Genomic DNA, 12,009 nt, shown 5'->3' with positions numbered 1-12,009 from the left:
CTATTTCTTTTAAATTAATTAATTTCTTTTTTGATATAGAAATGGATGTGCTGCTTCATAATTCCTTTCAATTTACTAACCAGAAAATTCATCTGAAAGTTTATTTTGCATTTGTTGTTACAATAAATTATTAATTTATTTCTGATTTGGGTTGTACTATGGTCATCTCTGAAATATTTACAAACCATCCATTATCAAAATATCATAGACAATATCTAAAGTATATCTGAAATAAATATCTGTGCTACGCCATGCCCCTGCTATTGGCACCTTTCCATTAACCATCCACTGAACTACAACATTGTTTCTTTTCTTGTTTGCTTGTTCATAAAAATGGCAATACTTTCTAAGAAGTCTGCTGACCTATTTAAATTCTTTCAGAGATTTGCTATCTCCACTGCTGTCTGCTGCATTTTCTCTTATGTTCCATCTGCTATATTATTTGCTCCTAAGTGCACAAAGATGTAGGCACTATCCCTTCACTTTTTGCAATTTTAATAACGTCTGAGATGCTGTGTCTAAAGAGAATCATGGTACTGTCTCCAGTTATACCAAATTGTTTCTTAAACTTTATTTTCACACCTGATCAGTATTGTAATAGTAACTACCAGGTAACAGTAGAGTACCTCTTTCACCTGTCTCCATCCCAACTGTTTTATTTTATTTCTGTTGTTGTTTGGATATTTAGTCAAATCTGACATTTCACAACCTCAAGGACTTTAGCACGCCGGGTCTTGTCTGTTCATAACTGGTTCTTGAATCTTTTCAAATGCATATTCATGACTTCAGTAATGCTATCTCTCCATCTCAGCTTCTGACAGCCTGTTATTCTTTTGTCTTTGATATTATAGATTCATAGGTTCATGGCTTAGTACTTGGCAAGCTGCACTTGTGGGATATTTTAAGCCTAGCCAGTAACCTCATGTGAGAATCAAACCCTGTACTTTGTGTCTGTAAGGTAAACACCTTAACTGTTATGCCATCTTTCCCAGCATCAGTGCCTTGTCTATAGTGAATCCTGCCTTTGCATTATGTGGCTACTCTATTCAAATTCTAGTTTTACTATCAGACCATCCAGTAAACAATCTGGGTTTATTTCCTTATGTCATAACTGATTTGATATTGGAGACGAAGAATTCTCAAAAGTTTTTCCAGCACCACAATTCATAGCATTGGATTTCCAGCACACAGCTTTACTTATAACCCAACTCTCAGCCACATGTAATTACTGAAAAAATATAGCTTTCACTATATGGACTTTGATGACAATCTAATGTGTTTGTCATTTAATATCTTACTTGGATTCACCATAGTCTTAATCCCATAAAGCAAGTGTATTTTAATATCATGGTTGCAGTCACCATCTACAGAGATCTTTCAGTGCAGTAAAATAAAATTTCCCATATATTTCTAATGAGTTGGTACATCCAGATTACATAATCTTAGTTTATTGAGACTGAATAATAAGACATATTTTGCATGTTCTACTTTTACTTTCACCACTAGAGTGTTCAACTCCTCCTTGCTTTCAAATGTCAATGTGGTATCATCTGCATATCTGAGGTTTGTTAATATTTCTCCCATCTATTTTGATTGTAACATCTGGGCCATCAAACCTACCATTTTGAGACATACAAGTATAAATTAAATAAAAAAAGTTACAAACCCAGTTTTTTTGCACCCCTTTCCCAATCTTGAACTAATCAGTTATTCCATATTCATTTCTAAACTATCGCTTCTTTATCTGCATACAAAGGCAAATGAGGTGACCCAGTATCCCAGTTTCTCTCCAATCTTGCCACAGTTTGTTATGGTCTGCATATTTCAAGGCTTTACTGTAGCAGATGAAGCAGAAGTAAATGTTTCTCTGAAACTTCCATCATTATCCAGTGCTTACCATCAGTTTGATCTCTGGTGCCTCTGCCTCTTCTTAAGGTAGCAGCATTCCTTGCCTTGCTAACTCTTGCCCCTGTCACAGGGGATGAATGACTCAGTAGGGATATTAGGAACAGGGGAGTGAAATCCCTGCCATATTCAATGATCTGAGCAGTACTGCTCAAGCAAGATATTCAAAACTGCCTTTTCTACAGGTGGGAGGATGGCATAATGGTTAAGGTGTTTACTTTATAAACAAAAGGTGCAAGGTTTGATTATCACATGGGTTAACTGGCTAGGCTTAAAGTGGTCCACAAGGACAGTTAGCCTAGTACTACTCTATGAATTATACAGTAGTCTGAGTTTGTCATCTAGACATATACAATTCTTCCCCTGCATGTGATTTTAGCATATAAGAAGTGGCATGTAATCAGCTTGTGGTGCAATTGTCCATGTGTCTCCATGTGACTCAACCAAAGCCCTCCCCATCCTTAAAGGCATCATGCCCACATGACATCGGACTCCCTCAGTAATTCAACCATGGAGGTGTGCACAGGATAGCATTCTGCTCCAATGTCTCTCCCCAGAATGGCTAAGCTGTTGCAAACCACTCACCCTCCCCCCAAAATGCCAGTAACTCAGCTTGGTTCATCTGGGTTGCACTCAGTGCTTCACTCCCTGCTCTATGAAACTTGAGACAGGAGCAACAACTTGTTGCATTTAATCCTGCTACATGGCCTGCTGATCTGTAAGAGATTAGTATGTATGAACCGCCAGTCTTTAGAGATTATGCTACTGTATGCTGCACCCAAAAAGGTTTGTTATGCATAAGAACCACTAACACATCAGCAATTACTTTCACATGCACAAAATCCTCAAGAATAATTGATAGTCTAAAAGGTGAGAGGTGGAGTTACCTTTCAATGCAGATAAATGGAAATCATAATGACTCAATTTTCAAAGGTACAGCTCAAGAAATTAAGGTTGCCACAAAGCAGGAAGATAAAGAATATTGCCATAGTCATATAGTATGGCTCAGCATGTAATGCAAAATAAATATTTTTTTCTGTCTCTATACTTCTACTGGTAAATATGAGTGGGGTGAGTTTTCTTCAGACCTCTATATTTGCCAAAAGATCCATGAAAATATTAAAGACACTCGGGTAAAAATTGCAATTGTTACTGGGTATAGTACTTAAATTTGCAAACAAATACACATATGTATGGAATAAAAAGCTAACTTACAGGAATTCCCCTCCCTATGATCCTAGAGCTAAGGATATCATCTTCAGTTCTTACCTTAGTTTACACTTGATAATATTTATTTTCATAGAAAAGAAAGAGGGCAATGCTTTCTATAGTCCATAAACTGAATACTTAATATTCTATCCCATACTACATCTTGTGTACTGGGAACTATCACCCCATTTCTTCTACATCTTCCATAGTTGAATTAAACAAAAACATAATAACCATTCTCATGGTTCTACCTGAAAATATCAAAAAAAGAAATGCTCAAAACTTACAACATCAAGCTCATATGCTAGAATCTTGTATGCTTAAATTGGCAAAAAGAAACAGAACAGTGTTTCTTTTTGCCGAAACTTGAACTGTGCGGGATGATGGCACAGTGGGGATCCAGGTCTTGATCCTTCCCCAACTGTATAGTGATCTCAGAGGTGGATATAATTAGCAGGGGGTGCGGGGGGGCTTGGCCTTTGTAAAAACAGGTGTATTGAGTTTTTTTTTTTGTCAAGCTTCCAGGATTGGAGGAATTGAGCTTGATCTTCTAAGTTTTGAGCATTTCTTTTTTTGAGATTTTAATATAGAATTACATAGGCAGCTTAGTTCATGTTGTAAGCATAATCGGTTCCTAGAGTGAATGGTCAAGAAGCTCGTGTGAGAGCAGGATTTCTCATCCAGTTAAAGGAAAAATTCCCTTAGTTTGTAATGCACCTTCTCCTAACCTTAAGCTCCTGCATACACTACAAAGTAAGGGTGTTGGAATCATCCCCTTCCTTGATCCATGAACCACAGCCACAGTATACCGAACAGTCTGTGCTAGAAGCAAATGAATGTTAAGGAATGTTTTTTTATGTATTTATTTATTTATTTATTATTTATTCATTCATCACTTGATAGCTAGGTAAATGGACTACTCCATAAATTCTTTTCAGCACCAATCTGAGCCAAAAGGGTAAGGATGAATACTAGGTACTTATATGGAATATCTTGTTTAGCCAATCAGTCAGCATATTTTCCAGAAATGGGACCAGAAGTCAACAGTGAGCCCCTGAACCTGCACTATACCAATCAGCTACAATTCTGTAAGTCACCATAGTGCATGAATTAATGTCACTCGGTATACCAGCCCCTGTTAGATAGTCCCTGCACTGTACCAGTCAGCCACAATGCTGCAAATCATCACAGTGCATGAATTAATGTCACTCTGTATATGATCCCATTAGACAGTCCCTGTACTTTATCCATCAATAACAATGCTGTCAGTCACCTTAGTACATGAATATACAGGGATATGATTCCCCTGTTAGATAGTCTTTGCACCTTAACAGTCAGACACAATGCTGTCAATTGCTGTAGTACTTGGATTAATGTCATTCGTCATTCAGTATATGATCCTCTCATAGATAGTCCCTGCACATTACCCGTCAGTCACAATGCTGTAAATCACCGTAGTACATGGATTAATATAATTTGGTACATGATCCTGTCATAGATAGTCCCTGCACATTACCCGTCAGTCACAATGCTGTCAATCACCGTAGTACATGGATTAATGTAATTTGGTATATGATCCTGTCATAGATAGTCCCTGCACATTACCCATCAGTCACAATGCTGTCAATCACCGCAGTACATGGATTAATGTCATTCAGTATATTATCCTGTCATAGATAGTCCCTGCACATTACCCATCAGTCACAATGCTGTCAATCACCGTAGTACATGGATTAATGTCATTCAGTATATTATCCTGTCATATATAGTCCCTGCACATTACCTATCAGTCACAATGCTGTCAATCACCGTAATATATGGATTAATGTAATTTGGTATATGATCCTGTCATAGATAGTCCCTGCACATTACCTATCAGTCACAATGCTGTCAATCACCAAAACACCATAGTATTTGGATTAATGTCATTCTGTACATGATCCTGTCATAGATAGTCCCTGCACATTACCTGTCAGTCACAATGCTGTTAATCACCAAATCACCATAGTACTTGGATTAATGTCATTCTGCATATGATCCTGTCATAGATAGTACCTGCACATTACCCATCAGTCACAATGCTGTCAATCACCATTATATATGGATTAATGTAATTTGGTATATGATCCTGTCATAGATAGTCCCCGTACATTAGCCATCAGTCGCAATTCTGTCAATCACCATAGTACATGGATTAACATCATTCAGTGTATGATCCTCTCACAGAGAGATACTAAAGACTAACAGACTTTCGCACCTGATATCGTGTACCTGGATTTCTATGGCATTACATATGAGACTTTATAATATCCTGCACATTTTCAAAATAGATCTGCTCCAGTGATTGAGTGGGAGGATCAGCTTGATATATTCTTACTTCTCTGTTCTCTTTCCACAGGTCCTGCTTCTTCTCAGCTCCTATACTGAGACGTATGATGTATGTTTAGGGTACTTTATTGCTACTTTCTGGTTTCTAAAATATTTAGCATGATTAGTTGTTATGGTAACCATTTGAAATGTCGGAACCCACGTTGCCACATCCCAACATGGAGACTGAACAACCAAAAATCTAGACTTACATATGCTAAGTCCTAGATTGCAATTTCTCAAAATATTCCCTTTCCTCCAAGGTATGACAATTCTGTTTTATATATATATATATATATATATATATATATATATATATATATATATATATATATATGTGTGTGTATATGGGATCCAGACACATGCTCGACTAGCATATGTCAGAATCACAAAACACCGAACACACATACACAAAAGTGCTTAACATCGACAAGCGCTTCCGTGTATGTGTGCTTGTCAGACTACAGTGCGGGTAAGGAAAAATTCCCTTTTCCCCACTGTAGTGCGATCTCGGAGTGAGAATATTAAAGTAGGGGGGTGTGGGGGGTGCAGGGGGGCAAAGCCCCCCTGCAGAAATGTAAAGTTTTTTTTTTTTGAACTACACATACATGGAAGCACTTTTCGATGTTAAGCACTTTCGTGTATGTGTGTTCGATGTTTTGTGATTCAGACAAATGCTAGTCGATCATGTGTCCTAGACCCATATATATATATATATATATATATATATATATATATATATACTTGGCGGGGGCTTGCCCCCCACAATAAGTGATGCAGGTGGACTTGTCCCCTGTAAAAACAAGTTTAAAGGAGAAGACCAACTTTTGATATTCACTCTTTTTCTGTATGTTTAGCTTTTTTTCCATTTTGGGACTCGGCAAAATGAGTCCCGACATTTGAATAGGGTGCAGTTGTTATACATAATCACTGTAGTACAGGTAACTGTAATACCACCTGTACACATTTGTAATATGTATTACTACTCCCAAGTGTTTGATCTGGGTTCTGGTCCATATCCTGGAGCTGAATGACAGCTAGACAGTATCCATATTCACCAAGGATATTCACACCTCCAGGCTAGTTGCCCAACACAATGCATCTGAAATTCTCCAGGTGCAATTAACACTTGGTAAGACTGCAATACAAATTGTAGCTTGCTACAGATCCCCCACCATGCCCCAAGATTCTCACTACACCTTTCTAAACATACTGGAAAATATTAAGATACAACCAAATACCCTAATACTGGGGGATTTCAACTACCCTGCCATTAACTGGGAAAACTACTCGGGTACCAACTCATTTTCCCAACGGTTCTTGGAATTCATAAATTCCAATGCCCTGGATCAACTAATCCATTGTCCCACCAGGGGCTCCAATATCCTAGACCTGGTCATTACTAACATGGGAGATAGATGCTCCACACCAGTGGTCACCCCCTCAGTGGACAGGTCTGACCATAAGCAAATCACCCTTGACATCCACATCCCACCCCCACCCCCCAGTAAGGAAACCTCCTTAAAAAACTTCTCCAAAGCCAACTTCATACTACTGAAGTCAGAGGTTACAAACTTCATGACACCCATGCAGATGGGATCTGAAAGTTCGACTGCAGAATCCTACACTAAGACACTGTACGAGCACATCCACTCATGCATGAATCGTGCCATCCCAAATAGAACCAAGATGCTCTTCTCCAAAAAAAGGAAGCCAATCTGGTGGTCCCCTGCTATAAACAAATTATACAACAGAAGGAAGAAACTCTTGCAGAAAAGAAGAAAATCCCAGGATGTAAAAACACTCCTTCACCAGCCTCAGTAAGAAGCTGAGATCCCTCATAAAATCCTCAAAAGCTAGTTACGAAAATAAAATTGCCAAAGATTCCAAAGACAACCACAAGGCATTCTATAGTTATGTCAAGAATCTAAATGGCAATGCTCAGATCTGCTCTGAGCTACAGCAGAATGACACTAGATATACTGATCCCAAGGATATTGCTAATATCCTGGCAGATAGATTCAGTGCCAACTTCACCCCCCTCTCACCCCCAAAAAGACCCATCTCAATACCGAAACAATGCCAAATTCCAGTAATCACGGCCACTCAGGTAAAAACCGCACTCTCCAAAGCTAAGAATACAGCATCCATGGGACCAGATGACATCCCAGGCTGTGTACTACATGAACTACAAAATGAACTGGCACCTCACCTAAGTGTCATGTTTAATCATAGCCTCACCTCAGGCTTTGTGCCCACTGAGTGGCGCACAGCTACAGTTATCCCACTCCACAAGGGAGGGATCCACCTTGGATCCCGGGAACTACTGTCCCATCAGTCTGACAAGCCTGATCTGCAAGGGCATGGAAATCATTATCTTGGAACTTATAAACAAAGATATTGGCAACCTTCAAACACTGGACCCCACCCAGTCTGGGTTTGTGAAGGGCCGATCTTGTCTCCTGAATCTGATTGACTTCTTCGAATCAGTCTCCAAAGCTGTGGACGAGGGTAAGGTGGTCCACACAGCCTATCTGGACCTCGCCAAGGCCTTCAACACCATCCCCCACTCTGGAATCATAGATAAACTTACTAAGCTGGGCATAAATCTCTACATCACTCGATGGGTTGCCAACTGGCTTACTGACAGAAACCAGACTGTAAAAGTAGCCGACTCCAAATCCAGCTCCAGACAAGTGACAAGTGGAGTACCTCAGGGTTCAGTCCTGGGACCACACTTGTTTGGCATCTACTTCTCAGAAGTACAGGCCAACACTAAGGGACTCTGGCTAATAAAGTTTGCAGATGACTGCAAACTGGGAGCCATTATTGAATCCCCAAATGATGTGGATATTCTACAAAAGGGCCTTACAGAAACAGATGCCTGGTGCCAGAGCCATGGGCTCAAGCTTAATGCCAAGAAATGTATAGTTATCCACTTTGGAAAAAAACATGTACCCATGAATTACCACATAGGTGGCAGTACACTAAACATCGAAAGTGTGATGAGAGACTTAGGGACACAGGTAGACAGTAGTCTCATTTTCAATAACCACATTGCCACAACAGTCAGGAAATCCTTCTATGTGGCACACCTCATCACTAAGGGCTTTTCATCCAGAAAAAAAGGAGGTCATTGTCCCACTGTACTCATTCCTCATTAGACCCATTATAGAGTATAATGCCCCGTTTGGTATGTACCTCACAAGACATCTGCAACAGCTGGAAAGGCCACAGAAATACCTCACTGAAAGACTCACAGGCCTAAAGCAGTTGCCATATGCTGACCGTCTAAAAAAACTCCAGCTATACTCTGTGGCATATCGTCTACTCATATCGTCTACTCAGAGGTGATCTCTGCTTAACATACAAGGCCATGTCAAACCCTGAGCTGTTGGACATGCTCCACTTAAAGAAATCCCAATCCCTCAGAGCCACACGCTCCAGGGATCTAAACCTTGTCATCACAATGAAGAAAACATGCTGGAGGGATAGGTTCCTGACCCAGAGACTCCCCGTACTCTGGAATAGACTGCCCATACATGTCAAGCAGAGCACCTCCTTGGTCCTCTTCAAAAGAAACATTGATGACTGGATGAGCAAAAGGAAATTCACCCCAGGGATCATGTCAGTCGCCCTGTTAGACAGGGGTCCAGAGAAGTAAATATTGTGAGAAGAAATATCCAGGGAATTGTTATGGCTAGGCTTGTATAGGCCCTAGGGCCGATAGCCTAGTACCAACCTATGAACCTATGAACAAACTACCTGTTGAAGCAGGCAGTCTGCCTGATCACTAAATGAACGCATAAGTGATGATCATGCTCAGTTTAGTCATTCTTCCCTTCAGACATTCATCAGAGACTATTATGATTTAAAATGAAGTGAGACTTTTCAATTATAGTCAACTAAGTTTGCCCGTATAACAATATACATTTTATACACACACACACACACATATATATATATATATATATATATATATATATATATATATATATGAAAACAAAACCGAATAAGACTAGGAAGAAATAAACTTACACTACTGTTAAAAACAAAAACAAAAAAACAATGAATAGACGCTGAGCCAGAACTGTTATTTGCTGAGTGCTTTTGTTCGCTTTATTAATAACAATCGAACTTCATCAGAGCAAAATGTAATGTATTTGCAGCACAGTTTTATTAAAATTAAAAAGTTAAGGCTCGCCCCCAGGGGCAGGATGTTAGCAGATAAAACCTTTTGTTTTACAGCAGTGTCTCTCATTAGTCCAAATACTCCTGCATTAGCGTAGTCTATCTACCAATCATAGTGAAGCATTTTTTATATCAGTTACACTATTTAAAGCTTGTACAGTACTGCAAAAACATTACATTTTGCTCTGATGAAGTTCGATTATTATCAATAAAGCGAACAAAAGTGCTCAGCAAATAGTTCTGGCTCAGCGTCTATTCATTGTTTTTTTGTTTTTGTTTTTAACAGTTCTGAAGTTTTCAGTAATATATATACATATATATATATATATATATATATATATATATATATATATGTATATATATATATATATATATATATATATATATATATATATATATATATACCGTGGATATAAAAAGTTTACACACCCCTGTTAAATTGCCAGGTTTTTGTGATATAAAAAATGAGATCAAAATAAATAATTTCAAAACTTTTCCCACCTTTAATGTGACTTATAACCTGTACAATTCACTTGAAAAATAAACAAATCTGTTAGGGGAAAAATATAAAAAAATAAAAAAATGTATAATACGCTAGTTGCATAAGTGTGCACACCCTTAAACTAATACTTTGTTGTGTGTGTGTACACCCTTAAACTAATACATTGTTGAAGCACATTTTGATTTAATTACAACATTCAGTCTTCTTGGGTAGGAGTCTATCAGCTTCCATCTTGCAACCCTACCCTATAGTCCAGACATATGGAGAATATGGGAGATTGTTGTCACATATAGTACACAACCAGTACTTGCCAGAAATTCCTGCAGCTCATTCAGTGTTGCTGTAGGTCTCTTGACAGCCTCCGTGACCAGTTTTCATCTTGTCTTTTCATCAATTTTGGAGAGATGTCCAGTTCTTTGCAACGTCACTGTTATCCTATATTTTCTCCACTTTTTGATGACTGTCTTCACTGTGTTCCATGGTATATCCAATGCTGTGGAAATTTTTTTGTACCCTTCTCCTGACTGATACCTTTCAACAATGAGATCCCTTTGATGCTTTGTAAGCTCTCTGAGAACCATGGCTTTTGCTGTAGTAGGCAACTGAGTAAATGTCAGGAAAATCCTACTAGGACAGCTGAACTTTATTTGGGGTTAATCAGAGTCTTTTTAATTGATGGCAGGTGTGTATCCAAGAAGACTGAATGCTGTAATTAAATTAAAAGGTGCTTCAACAAAGTATTAGTTTAAGGATGTGCACATAGAACAAAGTATTAGTTTAAGGGTATACACACTTATGCAACCAGCATATTGTAATTTTTTTTATTTTTTTATATTTTTCCCCTAACAGATTTGTTTGTTTTTCAATTGAATTGTACAGGTTATAGGTCACATTAAAGGTGGGAAAAATTTTGAAATTATTTATTGTGGTCTAATTTTTGTATATCACAAAAACCTGGCATTTTAATGGGGATGTGTAAACTTTTTATATCCACTACAGATATATATATTCAGGGCTTTTTTAGGGCCCTCACATGCCAGTACGGCATACTGGCACCTCTGCTGCCCTATTTCTTTAAAAAAAAAAATACTTACTTTTTTAAGGGCATTCTTCTTTAAGAATGCCCTTTGAGTCGGGTCGCACAGATGCAGAGGACCTTCTGTGTCTGTGTGATGTACGACCGATCATTTACATCTTCCTGATCCGCACGCATGGAATTTGATTTCCTGAACATGTTTGGACTGTGGACTGCAACCGGACAAGTGAGTGGCAGGTGTGTCTGTGTGTGTGTGTGTGTGTGTGTGTGTGTGTGTGTGTGTGTGTGTGTGTGTGTGTGTGTGTGTGTGTGTAAGTTTTTAAGAGGTGTGTGTGTGTGTGTGTGTGTGTGTGTGTGTGTGTGTGTGTGTGTGTGTGTGTGTGTGTGTGTGCAAAAAATAGTTAGGCAGGTGTGTGTGTGTGTGTGTGTGTGTGTGTGTGTGTGTGTGTGTGTGTGTGTGTGTGTGTGTGTGTGTGTTTGTATATCTGTGTGTGTAAGAAGTAGGTAGGTCTGTGTGTGTTTGTGTGTGTGTGAATGAGTGAAATGTCCAGATTTTCGCACAATGTCAAGATTTTAGTCTCACATCCGTGGTCTCTTTTTCATAAATCTGTTTTTTCTGGCAATCCCTGGCAAATCATTGAGGATTAAGACAGAAAATAATGGCAGACATTTAAGCTTTAGAATTCATATCCTTCAGAAAGTTCATACTAATGCAAAACTTGTTGTTCTATCAACTTTCTAAGTTTGTAAGAGCAGTATTTGAAAGGTGTTCCTATTTTTGGACAGTTGTCCCCCCCAT

This window comes from Protopterus annectens, chromosome 5.part0 (genome assembly GCF_019279795.1).
Source record: "Protopterus annectens isolate FY-2018-M chromosome 5.part0, PAN1.0, whole genome shotgun sequence".
Taxonomy (NCBI): Eukaryota; Metazoa; Chordata; order Ceratodontiformes; family Protopteridae; genus Protopterus; species Protopterus annectens.
Note: the sequence above shows the minus strand (reverse complement) of the source record.